General features: G+C 45.0%; 1 long non-coding RNA gene across 1 annotated transcript; it reads right to left on the reverse strand.

Annotated features, from left to right (window-relative positions):
- Window positions 1-4,178: 4,178 nt before the first annotated feature.
- On the reverse strand, window positions 4,179-9,530 carry LOC117845593 (uncharacterized). Its single transcript, XR_004638092.2, has 2 exons — window positions 4,522-9,530; window positions 4,179-4,446 (listed from the first exon to the last, which is right to left on the reverse strand). It is a non-coding gene; the product is annotated as an uncharacterized lncRNA (long non-coding RNA).
- Between the last annotated feature and the right edge of the window lie 15,073 nt (window positions 9,531-24,603).

Genomic DNA, 24,603 nt, shown 5'->3' on the forward strand with positions numbered 1-24,603 from the left:
TATGAACCTAAAAAAGCTAAAACGACCTACAATTTCGAACCGAGGGAGTAGTTTTATTTTTAATTTGCACGATTCGACAGGTTGCAGTTGTCAACGATACCAATATTAAATCAATTCATGTTGTGGTCTAATATTTGTGCAATTATTCTCTAGAGGATGCTATGCTGTTTTGGTATATTTGGCTAATGGGGCTGCAAAATGGCCACAGTCCCCGGAACATGTATATTTTAGAGTTACCCCCCCTTTCCCCCAAATCTTGGCCCAAGCCCCAATAATTTTATCTGTTTTTGTACTTGTACCATCTGGAGGGAATACTGGGGTGGTCTTCACTATGTAGTGTTTTTATTTTCATAAACAATTTGACATGCATCATCGCAATAAACTGGCCACCACCTGGCAATAAATTTGATTTTGGCACTCCTAGGCAATGTTCACCAACAGTCAAATTTTGTTTTGGCACAGGGGGTGACCAATCACCAGTAGAGAAATGAGCATTAGTCCTAGTTGGGAAACCTCATAGATCTCAGTTTTCCCAACCGGGACTAATCATTCGAGACTAAAGGTTTCACCCCCACACGCGCACGTCGAGTCACGTGATTTTTCACACGAAATATGCGCGTGCGCAGTGCGTGGGATTTGAACGAACAATCTCAAGCCTCACGCATAGCTTCCTTACCATCTCACCTACACAGCACATTTGACTAAGTAGGGGATATAATCATTCTATAGTAACTTGTGGGGGACCCTTTAGTGCTGGTTGGTAACAATAAAATCCTAGGAGATATACCAACCGGGACTAAAGGTGTCTCGACGGACGAGCTTTTTATTGAGGATCAACTTTAGTCCCAGATGGTGTTACCAACCTTTAGTCCCGGGTCAAAAACAACTGAGATTTTTGTTAATGATGGAATGTTGTTTTTCTACTAGTGTAAAGAAGAAACTTGCATACAAGGACTGAAACAAAATCGCGAACCTGTGATCTGTCGAAGCATCATTCTAATGTACTGACCACTTTAGATATTGTGTTGTAATGCCCATGCCCTGAGTTAAAGAGGGACATGTAACCAGCAAATAACATGGATAATAATGTGCCTGTTAGATAAAGACTTGCAATGATTACGAGTCGATGGTGCCTTGCTTGTGCTTGTATGAGTTTGTACTTCTAAGCACTCTCAGTTGATAACATGCGTGGATAATATCTCTGTTAAGAGGCCAGTACGTAGAGATAGAAAAATGCCTTACTTCATTCTGGAGGCTGATGCGTAACTTGCAGCTCTGGAATTATCCTTGATCCCTGGCTAACCGAATAAGACATGTAGGAATGGATTAACGGGGAATTAAACCGCACAGGGGACTGGGTGGCAGAAAGGGGATACACCCAATCCCTGCAGGGAATAAATCAGCGTCTGCATCAAACCCCCTCCTGCCGAACAAAGCCTAAGAGGGGGTGAATTGGCTGTTCTAAAACTCCAAGTACATATAAAAATCTATATCAATTTCTATCTATATGTGTACTAGGTTTTTCTATGTGGTGCTATCTCTACCGCAAAAGAGTTTTGCATCCTAAGTTCCAATTCTATAAACTACACATGCCAATTCTAGGAAAGGTAAACGCGGAATTGTAAGTGCACTAAGAAATGCGGAAGGTAAATGAGGTAGAGAAGGCAAACTCCCGGCATTATGACATGGTGATTTTTACCAAGGTATCGAAAAGCAAAGGTTTCCACTAGTCCTCGTTGTTGGAGCCCCTCTCAAAGGGAATGCCCGCGCAAGGGCATAAATTCCCCGGTCAAATAACTCCGTAGGATAGTCGACAGACCTTCCCCACGCGCAAGCGGGTCTCCACGCTCAATCACCGAAACAAAGGAGGTGTGCAAACCTCGCCTAACTCTCACTACCGGATACAGGAGCTTTGCCGAGTGTCGGGGGCACTCGGCAAAACCCAAAAAATACTCAGCAAACATTTTGCCGAGGGTTACACTCGGCAACCTGCACTCGGCAAAAAAAAAATAGTCGGCAAACGCGCTTTGCTGAGTGTTTTTTATCGGGCACTCGGCAAAGACTTTGCCGAGTGCCCCAAAAACACTCGGCAAACATTTTTTGAAAAAAATAAAAAAATGAAGGAGGTCTTGGTGGGACCCCTACGCCTGCTCCTGTGCTTACTCGACCGCCACCACGCCTCCCACCGATGTCGCTGGCTCGCCGCCCCCGAGACTGCTCTCCCATCGCCGGTGGCGAAGCGCACCGCTTCCCTACTCGGGCCCTCGAGCAACATGCCACCAGCCCACTCCCAGCTCAGGCCCTCAGCCGCTCACCGCTGACCGACAGCTGCGCAGGGCCTGTCACGCCGCTGCTCAATCCCCCACCGGTGTCCTCCTCACCCCTGCGCAGATGCCGCTGGCCCTCTACGCCCGCTTCCTCTTGGGATCGCTGGAGAGCACCGCCTGGACCAATGCCAGCAAGCCATCGAGCTACACACGCAGAGGAGAAAAAAATCAGATTGCCGCGGTAGATCTGGGGAGGAGGGGAGGGACGGCGGCCGGAGCCGGGGAGGGAGGGAGAGAGGAGGCGGCAGCGGATCCGGGGAGGTCAGAGGGAGGAGGCGGCGGTGGATCTGGGGAGGGAGGGAGGCGGGGGCGGATTGGAGATGGAGGGGGCAGGCGGGGCGGCTCGAAGAAGGAAGGGAGGGGTCGAGGCAGCTCGGAGAGAAGGAGGGGGGAGAGCTGACGGGCACGGCAGTTATATTGGAATAACTTCGCCGAGTGTCCCGCATTGGACACTCAGCAAAACAAAGTTTGCCGAGTGTCCCTTCTAGGACTCTTGGCAAAGTCTTTTTTTTCCCTCCTCCTTCTTTTCAATAACATGTTCTTCTACATTTGTTTCGATGCACCTTGAAAAATAGCTTGTCAAATTCACTCAACAATATATATTCGATTATTGTACTCATATTATTCCATTATTTTATGCTATTATAGCTCAAATTCAATTTATATCAATTAAAATTCTATAATTGCACTTAATTCATTAAAATTATCAAACGGTTCCAAAAAATTACCAAAATTTCACATGGCCAATATATGTTCTCTATTGCCTATGCAAAATGTTTTGTAGTCAAACCACAATTTGACCGTCACTTTGACTCCAACTCTTATCAAATCCTTCTCAATGCTACGATTCTTCTTCTAAGATGCTTCAATTTGTAAACATCGTACATGACAAAATATGCGAAATCTTCTCCATTTTTTACCACAACTCCATGTATGATACCATCACATCATGACAAATCTCATAATTTTCAGACTTCATTTGCTTTTTTAGAATTTAAAAACCATTCGACCACACGTTCGTGGTCGTGTTTCCTGAACAAGATGTTCAAAATTTCTTTTCATTTCATGGGTAAGACCTCAAACTAAGCTAAATAACATGAATATCATTTTTCTACCCATTTTATTTTATTATTTGAATCACTAGTAGTTCAAAATTGACTTTATTCAAATAATTGCTTGAAATGCAAATAATTAATTAAATATAGCAAACAAATACAAAAATATACCAAATTTTTACACGGAGTACCACATGTTGCATGTGGAGAGTAGAAAAAAAATTCAAGGTTGGAAGGGAAAAAAATTATTTTTTTGCCGAGTGCCAAAAAAACACTAGGCAAACAAGGGGGTTTGCTGAGTGTAAAAAAAATACTCGGTAAACCCCTTGTTTGCCGAGTATTTTTATTTTGCCGAGTGTTTTTATTTTGCCGACTATTTTTGGCTTAGCACTCGGCAAAGAGCTTGTTTGCCGAGTGTCCAAAAAACACTCAGCAAACCTAAAAACACTCGGCAAATTTGAGGTTTCCGGTAGTGTTTAGGCTAAATCCTAAAGCAATGCGCTAATAGGTCTAAACTAGCACTAATCAAGACCTAAGCCTTATACTAATTGTCTTAATCTTCTCTTTAGCACTTTGGTGGATAGAGCACTTGTGTGTATGTGAGAACTAAACCTATAGCTTCTCCAAGCTCTAACACACATGAAATGGTCGGGCAAAGGGGTATTTATAGCTTCAAGCCAAGGAACTAGCCATTATATAGCCATTGTACCTTTCTGCATATCATAGACTCATTTGATGCCCATGTCATTGTAGCCATCGTATGAATCGGTGAGACCCAATTATACTCCAAACTATCTAGAGCTGATTTTGAGCCAAGCCGACGATCACCGACTGATTCAATTACTAGAGTACGAATCGGTGGTAATAGTGCACGCGCCTACCTTGGCGCTGCCTGTGGTCATCGACTGAATTGGTGACGATTATTGTTGCCAGAACATAAATCGGTGGTAACAATGCACACGCCTATCTTGACCCTGCCTATGGTCACCGACTGAATCAGTGACGGTTATTGTTACCAGAGTATGAATCGGTGGTAACAGTGCACGCGTCTATCTTGGTCCTTCCTGTAGTCACAGACTGAATCAGTGATGGTGGCTGTTATCAGAGTATGAATAAGTGGTAACAGTGCACGCACCTACCTTGGCCCTGCCTGTGGTCACCGATTGAATCGGTGATAGTTACTATTTCCAGAGTATGAATCAGTGGAATATATCAGTGCATATTTCCAGCAGGATTCGCTTCAAATTTTCGTGTGTCTTTGTCCCGTCTTCATTACCATCATTTGTAAGCCTTAGAATAATACTATATTTGGATTTTTACTATCATTTGGATGCCACGGAATTCTTCTAAGTCTTTCCTTTTTCTTCTCATTTTGATGGTTATGTAATTCATCCTTGGGACCTATAAAACACCTACAAATATACATGTTGCAAACACATTAGTCCCAATGACTATATTGTTATTAATCACCAAAATCAGTATGACCTAGTGCCAAGGATCGTGTCATATATAGTACAAAAGTAAGACCGTGGAATCTCTGAGTCCGCAGTGAAAAAATTCAGTGTCTCTTCTGTGGCTTGCTTATTTGAGGTTATTTACTCTATATTATTTATAATTCTAAAATTACAATTATATTGCTTGCTTGCGACCCTAAGTATTGGAGACCTTGACGTTGAGATATAGAATTTTAGGGGTTTAGATGTACTGTAATAACAAATCAATTTTAGTTCCACATCTCTTATCCTCATTGATCCTCCAGGCGCACTAGCACCACACCTAGTTGTTCCTTTTTTTTTTGTGTGGTATTGGTTTCATTGGTAGTTGTAGATGGTAAAAACTGTTAAGAAATATAGTTCCCGACTGAGTATAGTTGTATTTTCAGTCTACAGGGCTGAAAAAAGGTTTTAGTAGTTGTTGTGCTGCAGTTTTTTGGTAGCTAGTCATAATGCTCATTGTTTTGGAACCACATACAAGACTGATATTTTTGACGTAAGTTGGCTGGTGCATTTCATGCATTAATTATAATTTTGCCAAACGATGCAGACATAGGTTGTCATCAGACACATTCAAGTGTCGGAAAATATCGGCTTAGAATATGGTTACCTCAGCAAGAATATGGATGCTACTAGCAATAGCATTGACGTGGAAGGTACTAGAAAAATATAGAACGACCTTGGGTTAAGAAGACTGAAAAAACAGAAGTTGATGGTTTGGACCTAATTTAAGCAGAGATCAAGTCAGGCTGAGGCGACCTTCCATATCCAAACGAAATGATGTTTTCTTCACCGTATCACTTGGGTTAGAATAAGTGTGTTGTTGGATTAATTAAAATCATTAAGCTTGAAGACCAAGATCCCTAGTGATAGACTTCAGAACATTGTCTGCAAGGTACACGTATTAAGAAAATGCCCAAAGATCTTTAGATTAGACATGACACAAGAATTATGTGTCTTCAAATAGAAGAACAAGATGCATATATACATATGATGCACATGTTGAAAACAAAAGGGATAGGGTATGCGAGAAGAGGAAGTATGGGGCCGGAACATGCGAAAGTTTGCTCGAAACCGCACGAGGAAGGACGTGATTGCGAAGAGAAATTGTTGTTACCTTGAGGGACCCAGACACACTAGAGGAGCTAAAATACGAATTGATGCCTGCTCCTTCTTTTCGACGCCACGCTGGAGCTGAGATGCCCTAAAAGAGTGGATTCGAGGCTACGGCACGTACCATCAAGCTAGTCCAAAAATGTACCACCTATTCAGGTGCCTGATGATGCATGTTGGACCTGGTTATTTCTTCATTGCCGCCATTCGCATGACAGCACGCGCACGGAGGGGTTCAATGTGCAGCTGCTTGCTGGTCATGGTCAAACTTGCTCGTCAAGGATGACAACGTGCTCTATCAGCCGCTTATGCTAGCTGACTGGCCTTAGATCTTGAGGAGAACCATGTGGGTACTAGAAATTCTTCATCTTGGGATTTTCAACGCCTCCTAACAATTGTAGAAAAAAAAACCCTTCCACAATTATCAGTATACTGACTCACTGATCCAAAATTTAAATAAATTACCACCCTTTTACACCGTTTTCAATGTTAGGACTCGGTATTCGGCTTGCAGCTAGGTATTGCATGCATGACAATACACTACTCGGAAAGCACCTTCAGTACTGGTTCCTAATCCCCTTTTAGTACTAGCTGTGCAACCGGTATTGCTACTTCGGTACTAAAGGGGCCTTTAGCACCGGGTCAAATAACTGGTACTAAAGGGGTATTAAAAAAAATAAAACAAAGAAATCCGCTAACCGGAGCCTCTGCCGCACCCCGCCGCCATCCGCCAGAGCGCCGGAGCCCCAGCTGCACAGCACCTAGCCCCGCACCAGAGAGAGATGGTGAGGGAGGGAGGCGGCGTACTTACGCTGCTCAGCCACCGCCGCTGGTTCTCAGCCCGCTGGTTGTCGCCACCACTGGATCTGAGGGAGAGGTGGTCACTGCTCCAAGATCCACACGCTCCTTGCTCCGCCACGCCTGCCGCCGCTCCACCGCCGCGCCCTCCCGCCGGAGCTCCGTCGCTCCTTGCCCCGCCATCACTCCTTGCTCCACCACGCCCTACCGATGCTCCGCCACCTCGCTGCGTCCTCCCTTCTTGCCTACGCCGCTCCTTGCCCCGCTGCCAGTTCGCACCACATGTAAGAGGTGAGGGGCGAGTGGAGGGGGAGGAGAGGGGCGGCGACAGCAGGGCCGGCGGGGGGGATCGATCTGTGTGGGAAGAAGAAGAGAGAGAGGCACGGGTGAGAGGCCGGATGAGGGGGACGAGCGAATAAGTATGGGGGAGGGGGTGAGCATGGGTGAGAGAGAGAAGGGGGCTGATGCATGAGGGGAGGTACCTCTTTAGTACCAGGTGGAGGCTTTACCCAGTACTAAAGGTCACCCATTAGTACCGGGTGAAGCCCTCAAGCACATTAGTACCGGTTGGAGGCTTCAACTGGTACTAATGGGTAACCTTTAGTACCGGGTGAAGCCTCAACCCGGTACTAAAGGGGATCACGGGAGGCTCCCTGGTACTAGTGCTCACATTAGTACCAGACCAAAATGTAATTGGTATTGAGCCTCAGGACGAATGCTGAGTTTTTCAGCAGTGATATGGCCCAATGACCATCAACAAACCAGGGCACAGTCATATATGCTCCACTCGGCTCCACTACATCTCCATCCATTGTTCCATCCCTATATGAACATGCAAACCGATGGCTTTGGCAATGCCAACTTGTCACGCAAAAAAGAAGTTGATGATTTTGACCTAATTTAAGCAAAGATCGCGTTTGGCTGAGGCGAGCTTCCTGTTGGAAAAAGTTCAGGGGTGGTCAAAAGGCCGAGAAAGAGAAGGGAGAGGATAAGGAAACTCGCCCATGACTCGAACTCACGACGCCTACCTCGCGCCTTGATCCGAGGCGCAACCGACTATGGTTGCGGCCCCAGATCACGCAGCGCCATAATAAAAGGGGTAGCCGGGGGGTTTTGAGTTAGGCCAATGCACGCAAAACCCTACGCACACCCTAACACGCCAACTGATCCTTGGCAGCATTGGAGACATCTGAAGGCCGCTGCCGCTTCACCCGGATAGACGAGGTGGAGATCCGAAGGATGACGTGATCTTCTACGTGCTACCCCAACACCGGCATCCCCTTCACCGGCCACTACCCCGACTGAGATGGCTGGCTCGTCGCCCAATGTTGCCACCGGTTGATTACTCAACTTATTTACTAAGATATGTTCATATTCTAGATGTTACGATCCTGATTTTAGTTAATTTAAGTAATGTAGATTCCTACATTTGGAATCAGTTAAGCCAATTGCATATAGACATGGACCCTAAGGCTGTGTAGATTGATTCTTATTGTGCAATTGAGTTGAATTGTACTGTTTTCTATGCCCTTTGGTCTACTCGGTGGTTTTCCAGAGCAATTTGCTATGCTATTAGGCTTAATCTACTTTGGTTACAAGTTAATGTTTAAGTTTTAGTTCATTAACTTGATCTGTTAAGTCAAAATTAGTGTCGAATTAGATCTCAGTTAGCCTAATTGTGTGCTACTGGTTTATCCCAATTCCGCACCGTCAATACTTGAACTAGCGCAATCAGCTCTCAATTTGCAAAAATTGAATGCGCATCAACATTTAGAAGGAGAGGAATTGGGCAAATCTCATAAAATTAAGTCAAAACCCCAAAATCCCCAAATCAGAAGAACCCTAACCCTAAGAATAAGGTTAGAGGACTCAGCTCCATGAGAATCGATGGGCATGGCCGTCGACGAACACCTCCCGACTGGCTGCCTGCATCAGCAGGGCACGTGCACGACGTCATTACCGTCGTGCGCGTCCACCCGCCGCAGCTGCACTGGCGCGTCTCCAGCCACCATCCCGAGCACCCGCGGACTTCAGCTCATCCCGCGGGCAGCCTCTAGTGCGACCTAGCACGGCATGTCATTAGCTTGACTCGTCGTGCGCAGCTGTTGACGCGCTCGCCTCTGATGCGTCCGCCTCGCTGTTCATGCACCACTCCTGGAGCCCCTCGATGGCACCGCGCGCGACTTGGTCGCCGCGGGCGCCGGCGAGAGGGTCCGAGGCGGAGCTAGGCGAGAGCGGCACACGGATGGACACCGATGGCGTGACTCGGGAGAGAAGAGGGGAGGCGAAGGCGGAGAGGTTGAGGGAGAGGTTGAGGGAGAGGAGAGAAGAATGGCGCTAGGGTTACGGGTGAACAACGCCGATGCAGTTTTGATCCGCCAAAACACACGCTCGACTGTCGGATTAGATCGATAGTCATGATGCAGGCGTGCGATCGCTGGGCTGAATTGGTAGCCCGTTCGTTGGTTGTTGGGCCTCGAGCCCAGGTAGGAAGAGCGAGCGTGCGGGCCGGTTCAGGAGCCTAGGCATTAGCTGTTGGGCTTAAGGCCCCGACTAGCGCAGGTTGGGCTGTAATTTGGACTCGGGACGGGGCATCGGGCTAGCTTCACGTTTTAAAGAAAAATCGTGCTCGCACGGGTTGCTAGCAGGACGAGCTAGGCCATTTTGCGCAGGCTGAGCTGAGATGAGTCGCTGATATTTTTGGCCGAGGCAAAAATGGGCCACCGCAGACCGATTCGAAGCCTAGGCCATTAGTTGCTCTACTTAAGTTGGGCCATGTGCACGAGGGCTGTTTCGGGCTAATAAGGGGAGGTATCTGCGGAATAAATTTTGAGTATGGGCTAGTTTAAGTTTTGCTAGCCCATCCGTAGCTTATCCTTTAATTTTTTTCCTATCCCCTTATTTTAGTTATTTTAATTGTGCTAATTAATTTCTAAGTTGTGCATAATTAAACTAATTTTAAGAGATAAAAATCTGAGTAAATAGAACTAACGTGAAATTTATTCAGAATTATTTCATGTTTATTTGGGCACATAATTAATTTCTGACTAACGTTGTTATTAATTGATTGTCCATAAATTTTACTTAAGTTCTAAGTATTTTGATTCTGCCCAACGGTGATGCAAAATTAATTCATGTCATTTTAATCATGTCATTTTGCCTTTGCTTCTGCCCAACGGTGATGCAAAGTTGTTTATTTATGTTTTTTATCTAGCCAATGCAGATTAAATTCATTGCTTATTATTGTCATTATTACTGATTAAAATTCTTTTATTCAGACTTGACTCCATCCAGCATCATAAGCTATGTTAATGGTATAGAGAAACTTGGAGGAGACAACTTCACTAACTGGAAGAATCAGATTGGCTTGGTCCTATGCATTATGGATTGGGACCACTCCATGAGGGAGGATCTTCCTGTTGGTCCTACTACTCAAGGGGATAATGATACTACCCTTCCTGAGCGCACTGCTGCCTATGAGAAAGAAAAAGAGCGGTGGGAGCGATCAGACAAGGTGGCCCTCATGATAACGGAGCAGACCATAAAGCTGGCAATAAGGAGAGCTATTGAGAAGCATCCCAAAAATGCCAAACACTTTATGGAAACAGTTGAGGAGTATTTCAAAGGCTCCACTAAGGCTAATCCTAGCACCCTCCTGTCTAAGTTAATGAACACGAAGTATGATGGGCAAGGCAACGTCAGGGAGCACATCATGAGCCTTGTTAACCTAAGGGATAAGCTCAAGGACTGAAGTGCCCTCTTAATGATGATATACTACTTCACCACATCATGCTTTCATTGCCCTCAGTGTTTGATCCTTTCAAGATCAACTATAATGGCAGCAACGCGAAGTGGGATATTCCCACTCTAATGGCGAAGTGCAGTTAGGAGGAAGAGAGGCTAAGATCTGAGAAGGGTGATTTTGCCAACCTCATTAGGCACGAGGTGAATAAGGGCAAAAGTAAATAGATCGTCCCGTTTAAGAAAATAAAGAAAAATAAGAAGGCTTATCAACCTCCTCCAGAGAATGATGGGTCATCTTCGTCTAAAGGTCCTAAATGCCATCACTACAAGGGCTTTGGACACATTAAGAAGCATTGTGATCAGTTTAAGGACTGGTGCGTCAAAAACAGTAATAATGACTTTATTTCTACAGTCGATGAGTCTCTTTATGTTGATTTTCCATTAAGTACATGGTGGATTGATTCTGGTGCAACCATTCATGTTACTAATTCCTCACAGGGATTAAGTGGCACGCGGACTATAAGAAAGGGGATTCGCGCCATTAGAGTTGCAAATGGAGTTGAAGCTGAAGTTGAGGTTGGGGATCTCACATTAGAACTTAACATTGGCTTCAAGCTTCATTTAAATAATATTCTTGATGTACCATCGCTTAAGAGAAACTTAATTTCTGTTTCATCATTAGATCATGATGGTTATTCATGCAACTTTGGGAACAACAAGTGTGTAATAAGTTTTGACAATAAGATTATTGATCATGCCCCTTTACATGATAAGCTTTACTTGTTGCCTCTAAGTATTAATTCTTCTGTGATGAATGTAAGTGATGTCAACCATAAGCGAAAGAGAAATATTTAGACATCATCAAAATTGTGGCATTTCCGCTTAGGCCACATTTCGAAGGGGAGGATGGAGCGTCTCATTAGAGAAGAGATACTTCCAAACTTAGATTTCTCTGACTTAGATCAATGCATTGATTGTATTAAGGGAAAATTTGCAAAACAAATTAAAAAGGATGGAGCTAAGCGCAATTCAGGAATATTAAAAATAATCCATACTGATATATGCGATCCATTTAATGTAAGATCAGTGGATGGTTATAATTATTTCATTACCTTCACTAATGATTTCTCCCGCTATAGATACGTCTATCCCATACACGAAAAGTCTGAAGCACTTGATAAGTTTAAAATCTTTAAGGCTGAAGTAGAAAATCAGCATGACTTAAACATCAAAGTGGTAAGATCAGTCAGGGGAGGAGAGTATTATGGGAAACACTCCACATATGGATAAATTCTTGGACCCTTTGCCAGATTTCTTTAAGATAATGGCATAGCAGCCCAGTATTCCACTCCTGGTTAGCCTCAACAAAATGGTGTTGCTGAGAGAAGAAATCGCACCCTTATGAACATGGTGCGTAGTATGATTAGTAATTCTACATTGCCAGTGAGTCTGTAGATGGAAGCTTTAAAAACTGCTGCATACATTAATAATCGTGTTCCTAGTAAGTCAGTCCTTAAGACTCCTTATGAACTTTGGATTGGTAGGAAGCCCAGCATGAATTATTTACATGTACAGAGCTGTGTAGCTGAAGTAAAAATATTTAATCCACAACTTGGAAAATTAGATCCTAAGACCGAAAGGTGCTATTTTATTGGATATCCAGAAAATTCAAAGGGGTACTGCTTTTATTATCCTAAGCGTACCACTAAATTTGTAGAGACAAGGCATGCTGTCTTCTTAGAGGAAATTGGATGCACCGAGGTTAGGAAAATTGATCTTGAGGAGATTTGGACCTATGAGCCATTACCCATGAGTCACGATTATTATGCCCCTATGCCTCATACTACAATTACATCTCAGGTGGTGGAACCTCCAGTAGAAGATGTGGAAGTAACACCTACCACAAGTGAAAATGTAGATGCACCTGTGATAAGTGAGCATCAAGGTGAAGATGTGGTAGAACCTACTGATGGATTGCAAGGGGAGGCCAGATGAGCCCGAGGTGGTTTGGCAGGAACCTGCTCAAGTAGAAGCACCATAGGCAGAAGCACCACAACCTCTGAGAAGGTTAACGCGTGAGAGGAAGTCCACCTTTTCCGATGAGTATGTGTACATAAGTGAAGAGGGACACAACATGGGAAAGTGGATGACCCAAACTCATTTAAGGAAGCCATAAGAAGTGAGTACTCGCATAAGTGGTGCGAGGCCATGGAAGAAGAGTTGAAGTCCATGAAAGCAAATAGAGTATGGGACTTAGTAGAAATTCGTGAAGGAGCCAAGACAGTAGGCTGTGAATAGGTCTACAAAACTAAATATGACTCTAAAGGGAAGATCGAAAGGTTCAAAACAAGACTTGTGGCAAAGGGCTTAACACAAGTAGAAGGAGTCGATTATAATAAAACCTTCTCGCCTGTCTCAAAGAAAGATTCATTTAGAATCATTATGGCTTTAGTAGCTCATTATGATCTTGAGCTACACCAGATGGACATTAAGACTGCGTTCCTTAATGGTGACTTGCATGAGAATGTGTACATAATGCACCCGAAAGGTTTAGTTGTGGAAGGCAAGGAACATATGGGATGCAAACTAAGAAAATCCATTTATGGGTTGAAACAAGCGTCCAGACAATGGTATGTTAAGTTTGATGAAGTGATTAAGAGAATTGGCTTCATTGAAAATAAGAAGGACAATTGCATATATGTTAAGACCAAGGGGAGCTCTATAATCATCCTAGTGCTTTATGTGGATAACATCCTATTAGCGAGCAGCAATAAGAACTTGCTGCATGAGACGAAGGGTTTTCTCTCATTGAACTTTGACAGGAAGGATCTTGGTGACGCCGCTTATATCTTAGGCATTGATATTCACCGAGATAGGTCCAAAGGTGTATTAGGACTCTCTCAAAGAGCTTACATAGAGAAGGTCCTTAAAAGATATAATATGCACCATGTTCAAGCACAGCTGCTCCAATTGTTAAGGGCAATAAGTTTGGATCATTCCAAAGCCCTAGGAATCAATTAGAAATTGATCAAATGAGAACGATTCCTTATGCTTCAGCTGTTGGAAGCATAATGGATGCACAAGTGTGTACGCACCCTGACTTAGCCTTTATTGGTGGGATGCTTGGGAGATACCAGTCTAATCCAAGAGTAGGCCAGGAGTAGGCCACTGGAAAGGAGTTAAGAAAGCTTTGCGTTACATGTCAGGCACTAAGAATTACGTGCTTACATATAAGAGAACTGAGAAATTAGAGATAATCGGCTATTCAGATGCTGATTTTGCAGGTTGTGTTGACACAAGAAGATCCACATTAAGTTATGTCTTCACACTTGCAAATGGGGCTATATGGTGGAAAAGCTCCAAACAAACATTGACAGCTGCATCAACAATGCAAGCTAAGTTTCTAGCATGTTATGAAGCTATGGGGCAAGTTGTATGGCTTAAGAGTTTCATCCTAGGATTAAGAGGGGTAGACAGCATAAGTAGGCTACTAAAATTATACTGCGATAATAAGTGAGCATTTTTCTATTCGTAACAACAAGTCAAGTGATGCTGCAAAGCACATTGAGATTAAGTACCTTGTTGTGAAAGATAGAATCCAAGATCACACCATTAAGTTAGAGCATATAAGTACTAAGAAGATGCTTGCGGATCCATTAACAAAAGGCTTACCTCCCATTTATATTCAGTGAACATGTTGCCGGCATGGAATTATCAGATAGCATGTGATCTTGAAGGGTCATGAGACAACCACCTCCCACTATGATAGGGAGTTTTATACTTTGTGGACAATTGTGTCACATTGGGATTTTAATCACCGTTGTCACACATTGTCTCCTTGCACAATTCTTCTTTAAAAATGGCATAAGTTATAGGCCTTTAGACCAAAGGGAAGAATGTTGGAAAAAGTTCAAGGGTGGTCAAAAGGCCGAGAGAGAGAAGGGAGAGGATAAGAAAACTCACCCATGACTCGGACTCACGACGCCCACCTCACGCCTTGATCGGAGGCACAACCGACTATGGTTGCAGCCCGAGATCGCGCAGCGCCATAATAAAAGGGGTAGCCGGGGGGTTTTGAGTTAGGCCAACGCACGCAAAACCCTACACACACCTGACACGCCAACCGATCCTTGGTGGTGCTGGAGCCATCTGAAGGCCGCTGCCGCTTCACCGTCATCGTCCCCGGACAGATGAGATGGAGACCGGAAGGACGATGCGATCTCCTACGTGGTACCCCAACACCGGCGTCCCCTTCACTAGCCACTACCCCGACTAAGATGGCTGGCTCGTCGCACAACATTGCCTCCGATTGATTACTCAACTTATTTACTAAGATGTGTTCATATTCTAGATGTTAAGATCCTGGTTTTAGTTAATCTAAGTAATGTAGATTCCTACACTTCCATCCAAACAAAATGATGTTTTCTTCACCGTATCACTTGGGTTAGAATAAGTGTGTTGTTGGATTAATTAAATCTCCATCTCCAACCTTAAATCACCTATCTTAAACCCTAAAGTTTATAATCCCAATTCCAGTTTCTATTGAATTTGGTAGAGCAAACCTCAGCTGCAAAGTAAATGTCGCCAATAAATTAGTGAACAATGGCCTCACATAATTTATTGTTTAGAACTTTGACCTTCATCTCGCACTCTGCAGCACAATTTTGAATGGCCTTGTTCTTAGAACCAGCGGGTACTAGAACTCCTTCATCTGGGAATTTTCAACGCCTCCCAACTATTGTAGAAAAAATCCTTCCACAATTATCAGTATACTGACTAGCTCACTGATCCAAAATTTAAATAAATTACCACCCTTTTACGCCTTTTCAATGTTAGGACTCGGTATTCGGTTTGCAGCTAGGTATTGCACGCATGGGAATATGGCCCAACGACCATCAACAAACCAGCTAGGGCACAGTCATATATACTCCACTCCATCTCCATCAATTGTTCCATCACTACATGGACACGCAAAACCGATGGCTTTGGCAATGCCAACTTGACACGCATGGCCAAAGATGATGATGAGTTGACGACGACTTCTTTGAAAAAACTGCAACCTAGCCGGCAACAGCAGAGAATGAAAGGGGCAGGAAATGTCAATGGAAAATGCACATGCATGCATGGTTCTTCAATTTGCTTGACTATGTGGCTAGAACAGCACGCTAGAATTGTTCAAGCACACCCTATTGAATTGTGACGCTCAGGTGCTGATTCATTTTCTTGCTTTTGATCCATTCCTGGCTGTAGATATGGAAGGTGGGAGCTGATCCAAAGCTGATTTACTTTGCAGGTTATTTGCGTTGTCGGTGCAAAGATTAAATCAATCGATGGAGCTAAAAAAAAGACATTATATATATTGTATACATATGGCCAGAATTATCTACAATTATTAGTCCTATTTAAGTGTGTTAGGGTTCGGATCCTCTCTTATTTGGCTGCTGGAAACCCCATGGGATTATTATGGCATAAAGAGAAAACTAGTCTGGAATTGACCTTATCTGTTTTCCAATGTAGCTTTTTTTATTACTTCCATCAACATTTTGACGGAGAATCCCATACTCGGTGTATCTACGATCGATGTATTGACGTGCACAACCAAAGGATGTCTTGATGCACACAACCGAAGTGTCCCCGTTTCCCCAATAAATTTCCAACTACCTGTCAAATTTGATTTTGGCACTGTGAGGCGATGTTCGTAATTCCGTACTAAAAATGATGTAAAAATGCGTGCACCTGTGTCTATTTATTGTATTTGTAATTCTTTGGCTATTTATGCTCCTAGCTGATGAGACATATTCATTACTTCTAGTGTGATTGGTGTTAGAAATACATCGGTTGATGATCAATTAGCCAATTAATGACAGGGAGGCACAACCCTTGAGAGCATCCCTCTCGAGCAGGTGTGGTGCCACCCCTTGAGGCTTGAGCATGTATGTACATATGTAATTACTGTTCACCGAATCATCAATGAAATCGTGCATCCACTACTCTCATTTGTTTCTTACACACTATTATTAGAACCATTAATGATCTCTTCTGAAGTTCTGATGCACAATGTCGCGTGATTTTTTTTCCTTTATTCCTCGATCTGTATTTCTTTCTAATGCTATTTTTTTTTTTGAAATGAGCCAGCAGGAGAGCTGCTGCTATATTAAAAGAGAGAAAAAGCCCGACGGGCCGTATACAAACGTACTATACAAGCTGTACACTCGCATCCCCAAAACGGGAAGGCAGAACTCCGCTATGACAACTAGTACAAAACGAAACACTCAACCTGAGAGAAAGTCCCCCAAGTGTTTAGCTCCCGCAGCGACCCACATCGCAGCTTGATTCTTGATGCCGTCGGTTATCTGAGTAACCGTCTTGTCTTTGTGTTGGAAGACCCTCCGATTTCTCTCTAGCCAGATCTCCCAAAGAATGAGGATAATGAGGATCCGCAACCCTTTCCCCCGTTCCCCTTGGCCACCGGGCTAGCCAGCATAGATGTCCACCAATTATGTATGGAGTCGTGCCTATCCCAGCGGCTTGGATCAACGTTAGGGCATTGCGTCCATGTGTTAATTTCCATCCAAATTAGCCGTGTGAAACTGTAGTCGGCGAAAAGGTGATACCCTGTCTCCTGCGCCGTGCTGCAAAGGGTGCAGGTTGGGTTACTGGTCCATCCCCGACGCTGGAGTCTGTCCGCTGTCCAAATTCTATCTTGCACGGCCAACCAGCTGAAGAATTTGCACTTTGGTGGCGCCCATGTTTTCCAGATTAGGTTCTCGAGATTAGTTGTCATGGATCCTATGAATTGTACTCTATATGCCGATTGTGTGCTATATTTCCCATTCGGCGTGAATTTCCATGTGATGGTGTCCGGGATACCTGGCGTAAGGTGCAGGCGGTTGGTCTCAACCCATAGTCGGTAGTACTCAGTGAAATATGTGGCGGTAAATCCTTGATGAAGAAGGTTTAAATCTCTTATCCACGTGCGATTTGTGACTGCATCATATAGTGTCCTGTTCTTCCTTCTGGAGAAATGATATAGATTATGCTATTTATTTTTGAGCTTGCTGAACTAACTATAAGGGCAGTCCCAACCTATGGTGTCAATAGGTAGTATCTATACTGCCACATAAGCAAGACATCACTTTAGATATTACGCTCTACAACCCATGATTTTTTAGTATGGGTCCTTAATAAATTCATCATCTCTCCTCTCAACTAATCATATTTGTTTCTCATCAATTACGAAGACACCATCTTCTCCCAATGCAAAATTTGACAATGTATTATGCATAGGTTCTCGTGTTGACACTGGGTCCAGTTTCTTACTCTTTCCGTTCTCTCTATCATTTAATATAGTGCCACATAAGCTAAAAGTCCTATGTGGCAATACAATTAATGCTATGGAAACCATCCTAGTTGGAGGGTTGGGACTGCCCTAAGCAATAACCACCAAAAAGAAGAGATAGTTAAGCCGGGAGATGTTCTCTATAAAGGCGCTGCTTCTAATAAAAATGAAAGATTGTCTACCTAATAAGTGGAATTGTCTAAATCAACTAATCAAGCTAACGGCTCAATAGCCTCTCCTTCCTATACAAGTACTTGTATAGGCTGTACGTGCAACCAAATCTACTTGTATTGAATTGGAATGATGATGATGTTAAGAGTTGAAACTGTTCTTGGAATCACCTAAAGTCCGTTTACCGCATCTGCATCTCCTTGCACCATTACCATCCACTCCACTGAACTCCTGTCCAAACTTTGACACATACAAAGACTCTCCTAAACTGACATAATATAAATTAAATTTGTCAAGCAGCTTAATGCACACCACAGAGGTGTACCTTTCAAGCTCGCTAATTTGTGGTAGATAGGATTAATATGTGCTCAGAAATAGCCAGCTTTTGTTAGCAGAGCTTGAATTCTCAGCCGGAAAGTCACCGTCCACTTGACAATGAATGCAAGAATCAGGCAACTGCCTGTCCTTTTCGCCGTCCATCGTCAGCGTCTGACTTGGCTCCCGGCCTGGATGATGCAGCGTTTAATTGTTCATTCATTTTTGGGCGTTAAGAGTATATAGTGCTGGTAGTGGTAGCTAGCATTGTTCTTGGCAGCTCGAATAATAGATTTCTTAACCACCTGCTGGCCAGATATTTTTCATGCCATGGTCTAATTAATTCTTGGCAGTTTTTGTATGGATGCATTGGGGTTTTTTTTTCCTTCTGAAACCTAGTGTTAGTTGAGATGTGATGTGCGCACAGAAATGGACTTTTGCTTTTCCTTTTTTTTTGTTAGACGCATTTTCGCCACTTAGTCTTGACCAAGTTGAATTGAATCTTAGCATTTTATACTGTAATACGAAAAGATTAAATCTTCCTGCACAAGTATATTTCGTGATTACGTGGATTCAAAACTGCACGCGCCTCCTCTGTGGCTACATAAAACATTTGTACCCTTAGATCATAACAGCAACTCATTGTTGTTGCATCATCCCTACTCCTTATGGTGGAAGCTAATCCTGCATCAAAGATCTCGGAGGAACTTTCGAGGATTTCCCGTAGTTTCAATGTATAGTTAGAGCTCCGGTTTTGTCAATCATAATTACCTGATGTATTACCTACCCAACAACCCCGATTTCCAACATGAGGAACATGTAAAAGGAGAAACTTCTAGGTATAGACTTATCAGATTAGCTTGCACGGCAACGGCCATGTCAGCTGTGAGGGGCTGGGGTTGTGTAGTGGTTTTTGGGCAGCGCTGCGTACGTGGTGCTTGCAGATTGGAGTTGGCTGTGCAGTTCACAAGTCGTTGCTTTGCTTGAGTGGCGTAGTGGTGTGGACCAATGGAGCATGCAGTGGTGTCGCGTGATCACGATGGTGTCTGTTTTTGTTATGTTGTACTGTCCAATATAGACTTCCTGTTTTTAATATAATCAACCGCTGTCGAGTAGAATTTTACTATACTGTAAAAAAGATTGAATCTTGTTGCACAAGTTTATTTGTTAGTGTGTATTCAGAACTGTATGCATAAGGCTGATCTAAATTCTAACCTCTACTGCTTGTCACTATACTGCAAACGAGAATTTCCCCGTGTACCCAAAACTGTCACGGAGATATGGGAAAACCGTCGGAGAAAAATATGTTCTGACGGGAAACCGACAGGCAACCCGACAGAATACATTTAAAGTCTTGTAGGAACTTTCGAGAATTTCCTCTTGTTTCAGTGTATGGTTAGAGCGGCTGTTTTGTCGATCATAATTACTTGATGTACCTATGCAACTACCCCGGCCTCGAACATGAGGACCCGGTAAACAGAGAAACTTCTAAGCTCAACTGTACATACAAACTGTACAAAGTAGAATATTGTAATGTTTAGGATCAACCTACTCCTGTTCAGGTTGTGTGTTTGCAGCCACAGAAAAAGAATACATAACCGGGCGCTGACAGTATATCTTATACTTAATTGTGTGGTCCGTATAGGAATACTAGGATTTATTTTGAACACCTCCTAGATTTTCGCTGTCAAGTTAATCTAGGAGAGTGTCTCGGTCGATAAGCGGCTGGTGGCAAATTAGGGCAGATGGTATTAAGGTTTGAGGTTCTCCGTCAGCCGGAGCTAGAGGAAGCCATAGTGACCACCGAATTGATAGGTGATGGCGCTTTTAAGCTGTCTGTATATGTAGTGAGCCAACAGTAATATGGACAGTGTTGGTAGCGGGAAGTGCAAAAACAAACTTTGAAGCAGTGGTTAGTGGTTAGAGGACGGGGCGGCAGGGTAGCCACCTAAGAAATTCAAAGGAGGCTTTGAGTGGTGGGGCTACGAAACATAATGAAGTCGGATCAATAAAGAAGGGTATAGCTAGATGTGTTGGATCAAGATTTTCTTTTTTCGGTCAACCGGAGGACCCCCACCTGAATTTCATTAAATGGCCTTGTGTAGGACAAAACCACTACAAGATTTTCAGCAGCATAAAAAACATATTACAACCGGAGTACAACATGAGGGAGAAACAAAATACACATTCACACAAACACTTCAAATTGACAAGCCATCATTTAGGCAGAAACAACAACCACTGTTCGCCAATTAGAGTCACCACTGAACAACATATTCGCCAGGTGCATCGTAGCCATTGCACATCCAGTCCACCTCTCATAGCTACGTTGTTCCAGTGTCACCCTCCATCCCAATGGAATAAGGACTAAAGGTGGCAAGAGGTGCGCAAACCAAGACTCATCAGACACGATGATCTCCCTTGAGGCTGATGGTAATACCATTCACCGCACATCTGAGCTCCATGTACCGCCATCCAACGCCGTACAAGGAGAGGAAGCGTTGAGGGGAATGGCAATGGAGGTGGAAACACCACCTGGCATAAGATTTGGTGGCACCATCAACAAGGAGACAGCCCACGGAGTAGAGGCGCCAAATGGGGAACACTTACAGAACCATGACGGAGGTCAACAACCATTAGCCACTAGATCAAAGAAGTGTATGGGTGATGTAGAATGAGAAGCACCAAAACCATTAGTGGTCGTGAGTGGCGGCACGAGGGGATCTCCAAAATGATACCTTCACCAAAGTGGTGCACATGGCCCCAATGGGGAGTTGCACATGGCCCCAATGGGGAGTGGTCTCTCATCATCGCCTCCAAGAAGGACAGTGGTGCCCGAGGGTGTCATCGATGACGGCACTGGTGCAAAACCAGGCTAGAATTTCTCCTGACCGAAACCTTCCAAATCAGCGCAAATGCATCCAAAACATGTGGACAAGGACGCCTCAAAACAACGCCTCCAAGGAGGAAGAATGGCACTTGATGGTGTCGCCGTTGTCGGCACTGGCACAAAGCCAAGCTTGGATTTCTCCTGGCAATTCCTAGGCCACCGGCTATAGTGCACGCGCCGTGAAATACAACCAACCACATGCTGAGAGCGCTGAGTGGAATCCCTAACCAGCCGCAGCGACGGAAGGGACCGAGGACAGGTCACCCTCGACCGCCGTCGTCGCAGGACACTGAAGCCTAGAGACACAGGGGCCTCCACTCTGCTGCAGCTTCGGCCATCGCCACATCAAGGAAATCAGAGCTGGGCATGAGCTCCACGAGCTTCGTGCCCCGAGCTCCCCCGTAGGGTTACGATCGAAAGTCAGCAAGGCCCCCGAGCTCCCCTCACTAGAGGAACCAAATTAGGACAGGAGGAAGCTGCATTTGGTGAAGGGTAGTCGAGTTGGTCGCCGTCGTCGTCGGGCAACGAAGTCCGAAGGCACCAGAACGCACCTCAGCAGCAGCCCCGCCTTGCTCGCCGCAACTCCGGGGGAGCAGGAGCTGGACATGAGGTCCAGGAGCTCCGTGTGCCCCGAGCTTCCCCACCAGAGGGACCATATCAGAGTCGTAGGAGGCCGGATCCGATGAGGGGAAGTCGAGCTCTAGCCTCTAGAGCTCCCGAACGGATCAAATCTTGCTAATCTTGCTAGGTTTTGTGGCTGCTCACGTTTGAAATTGGAGAGGAATAGGTGAAGAGGAGGTGGACAGAGAGGGAGGCGGATGGTCGCAGGCTTCGGCACCACCTTAGCCACTGCCACCGCGCACCGTCCTGTGGCGGTGGCCGGCGAGGCCCGCGGGTGGAGTTTCTGGGTGAGCGGCTGAGTCGCCCCTCTCGTCGCCTGAGAGCGGTCTTGGATTAAGATTTTTAACGGTTTACAACTTCACATGTTTTGATTGACAAGATTTTAAAATCATTCCAAGCGATAATAGCATTTTTTTTCTTATAATGGGCAATTATAGCAATAAGAGGATAATCCGATCCTGGAGATTGACGCGCTACAGCTTATTAAAAAAAGAAAAAAACTCGTGTCTTCTTCATATATAGTACGTTATGCGAATGATGTGGAACATGGAATTAAGCAGCCTTGCGCTAGGTCCTTGTCCATGCGAATCGATGCGCTTGGTCGTCTTGTTGAGGATGAGGCCGGTCGGGCCTCTGACTCTGCCGCAGCGGATCCAGAGCATTCTCTCCAGAGCTTTATTAGATTGGTACGGCAATGGCATGCATCAGGGTCGGTTGGTTGTATTGTACGTGGGGTCGCGTGGTGCTCCTCGTTTCCCCTTCCCCGCGCGGCATGCCGCACCGACCGTGACGACGATCCCGACGATCACCGTGAGTGTGGACATCGCGCGGGAGAGCGTTTAATTTGTGTTGTAATGAACACACGGACTATGATGCAATAGAAGTTGTAATCTGGTGGTTGATTGCTTAGTTACCCATGGAGCGTATGTGTTGATCTCTAGCTCTGATGCGTTCATGAGCCAAGTCTCAGGTTATGTAATGAACCTTGTTTTGGGCGATTTGCCTGCTAATGATATCTAATGCAGTAGTGTTGTGATTAAAAAAAAAACACACCGGCGGCCGGGCGGGACAGGCCACGTCGGTTGTTTATTTGTGCGGGCTTCGTGGGCCGAGCGAGAACCTGCGGCGGCCTGACCTGCTCAGGCCCGCGAGTTTCAACTTTCAACAGGCCCAGCGCTGTCTAATCTCATTCCAAATGCGCGGTGGGCTTAATTAATACTGACTCGCGGGTCGCAGCAGGCCCCTCACAAAATAGGCCTCCCCCGATCCATTTCACTCAAAGCTGCTTGTTTCCCTCCTGAATCCTCCTGATTAAAGAATCCTCTCAAAGCCAAAAAAAAAAAGGAAAAAGTATCCTGATTGAAGAAATGTTCCATCGCGCTGTGCCAGCCAGAGCCAGTCGTCGAGAAAAGCTGCCGTCGCTTGGAACCGCGCTCTTTATGCATGATGCCGCCGCCGTCCCATTTCTTCCAGCAGAGCAGAAGGACCGACCCTACCTCCGCCGCCTCCTCCGTGACAATCGCGCCACGTGCTGTGCTTCCTTGGTATTATGATGGATCATTGATGGTCACCGATCACTGCCACTGCCAGGGGCCAGCAGCCGGCGGTGGGCAGGCCGACCCATCTCTTTCCTCCACCCGAGCGCCGCCGGCCCCCACCCCACCCCCATGGACCGATCCCTGCAAGACTGCACGGCGGCGACGCCTCGTTCCCATTCGGTGGCCTCAATCTCTCTCGCATAAAATCAGAAACATCCGGTCGTCAATCAGATTCAGCAGTCTGCTCAGAAATGTAGAGAAGAAAGAATTCAGAACGCTCGTCAGTCAGGCAAGATGGAGTAGCTGGTAGCACTAGCAAGTCAGAAACAAACCACATGAGCCCGTAGAAACAAGCACCACCGTACCCCAGGCCCCAACCTTTTCTTCAACCTGGAACAGTGCAAGCACAAGGAGATGCGCCCAAAAACAGGGACACCCACATGCAGGCTTCGCACATAGGCACAGTAGACAGCACAGCCGTTGACTCGCGGATCACGCAGCTTTGCGGCCACCCATGTTGCAGTGCAGAGTGACCCGTAGCCAAAACGGGAGGTCCCTATCCGTTCCGATTAAGACGTCGTAGAAGTAGGCCTAGGTCTTTGGGTTGCATTTCAGTGGAGTGGATACCAATGGCGCGCGCTAGCTGTGCCTCCAGAATAATTGGGTTGACCCACCCCGGGCTACCAGGTGTGTCAGGTGGTAGGGCTCTCCTCCTCTCTTCACAATTCGTATCTCGCAATGATGGTATATATGTGATACAATGCAAATCATCGGTCACCGCATGATTCGCCATGAAAAGCTGATCAATTGGCGCATCCATCCATCCATCTATCACGGTGGAAGGATGATTCGATTCGATTATGACAAGCTCCTGATTGTATTGCATATCATTATCATCGGGGAAGAACTTGATTGATCTCTCTTGAGACTTGGGAGGCTCACTGCGACAAGGACGTCACTGTTTCTTTTTTCTCTCTCTCCATTTCTTTTTCTTTTTGTGAGAGAATGACAAGGACATCACAGCTTAACGCATATATATCATGTTGTCATGCGCTATTTACTTATTACGATTTGATGTAAGATAATACAGCATGCATAAATTGAATATCCGCGCATCCCAAATTTGCCATAATAATTTGGTTCAACGCCGTACTATCTAACAAATTTGTCGCTGTTTCCCCTCTCTTTTTTTGTGCAGA

This window comes from Setaria viridis, chromosome 1 (assembly GCF_005286985.2).
Source record: "Setaria viridis chromosome 1, Setaria_viridis_v4.0, whole genome shotgun sequence".
Classification (NCBI taxonomy): domain Eukaryota; kingdom Viridiplantae; phylum Streptophyta; class Magnoliopsida; order Poales; family Poaceae; genus Setaria; species Setaria viridis.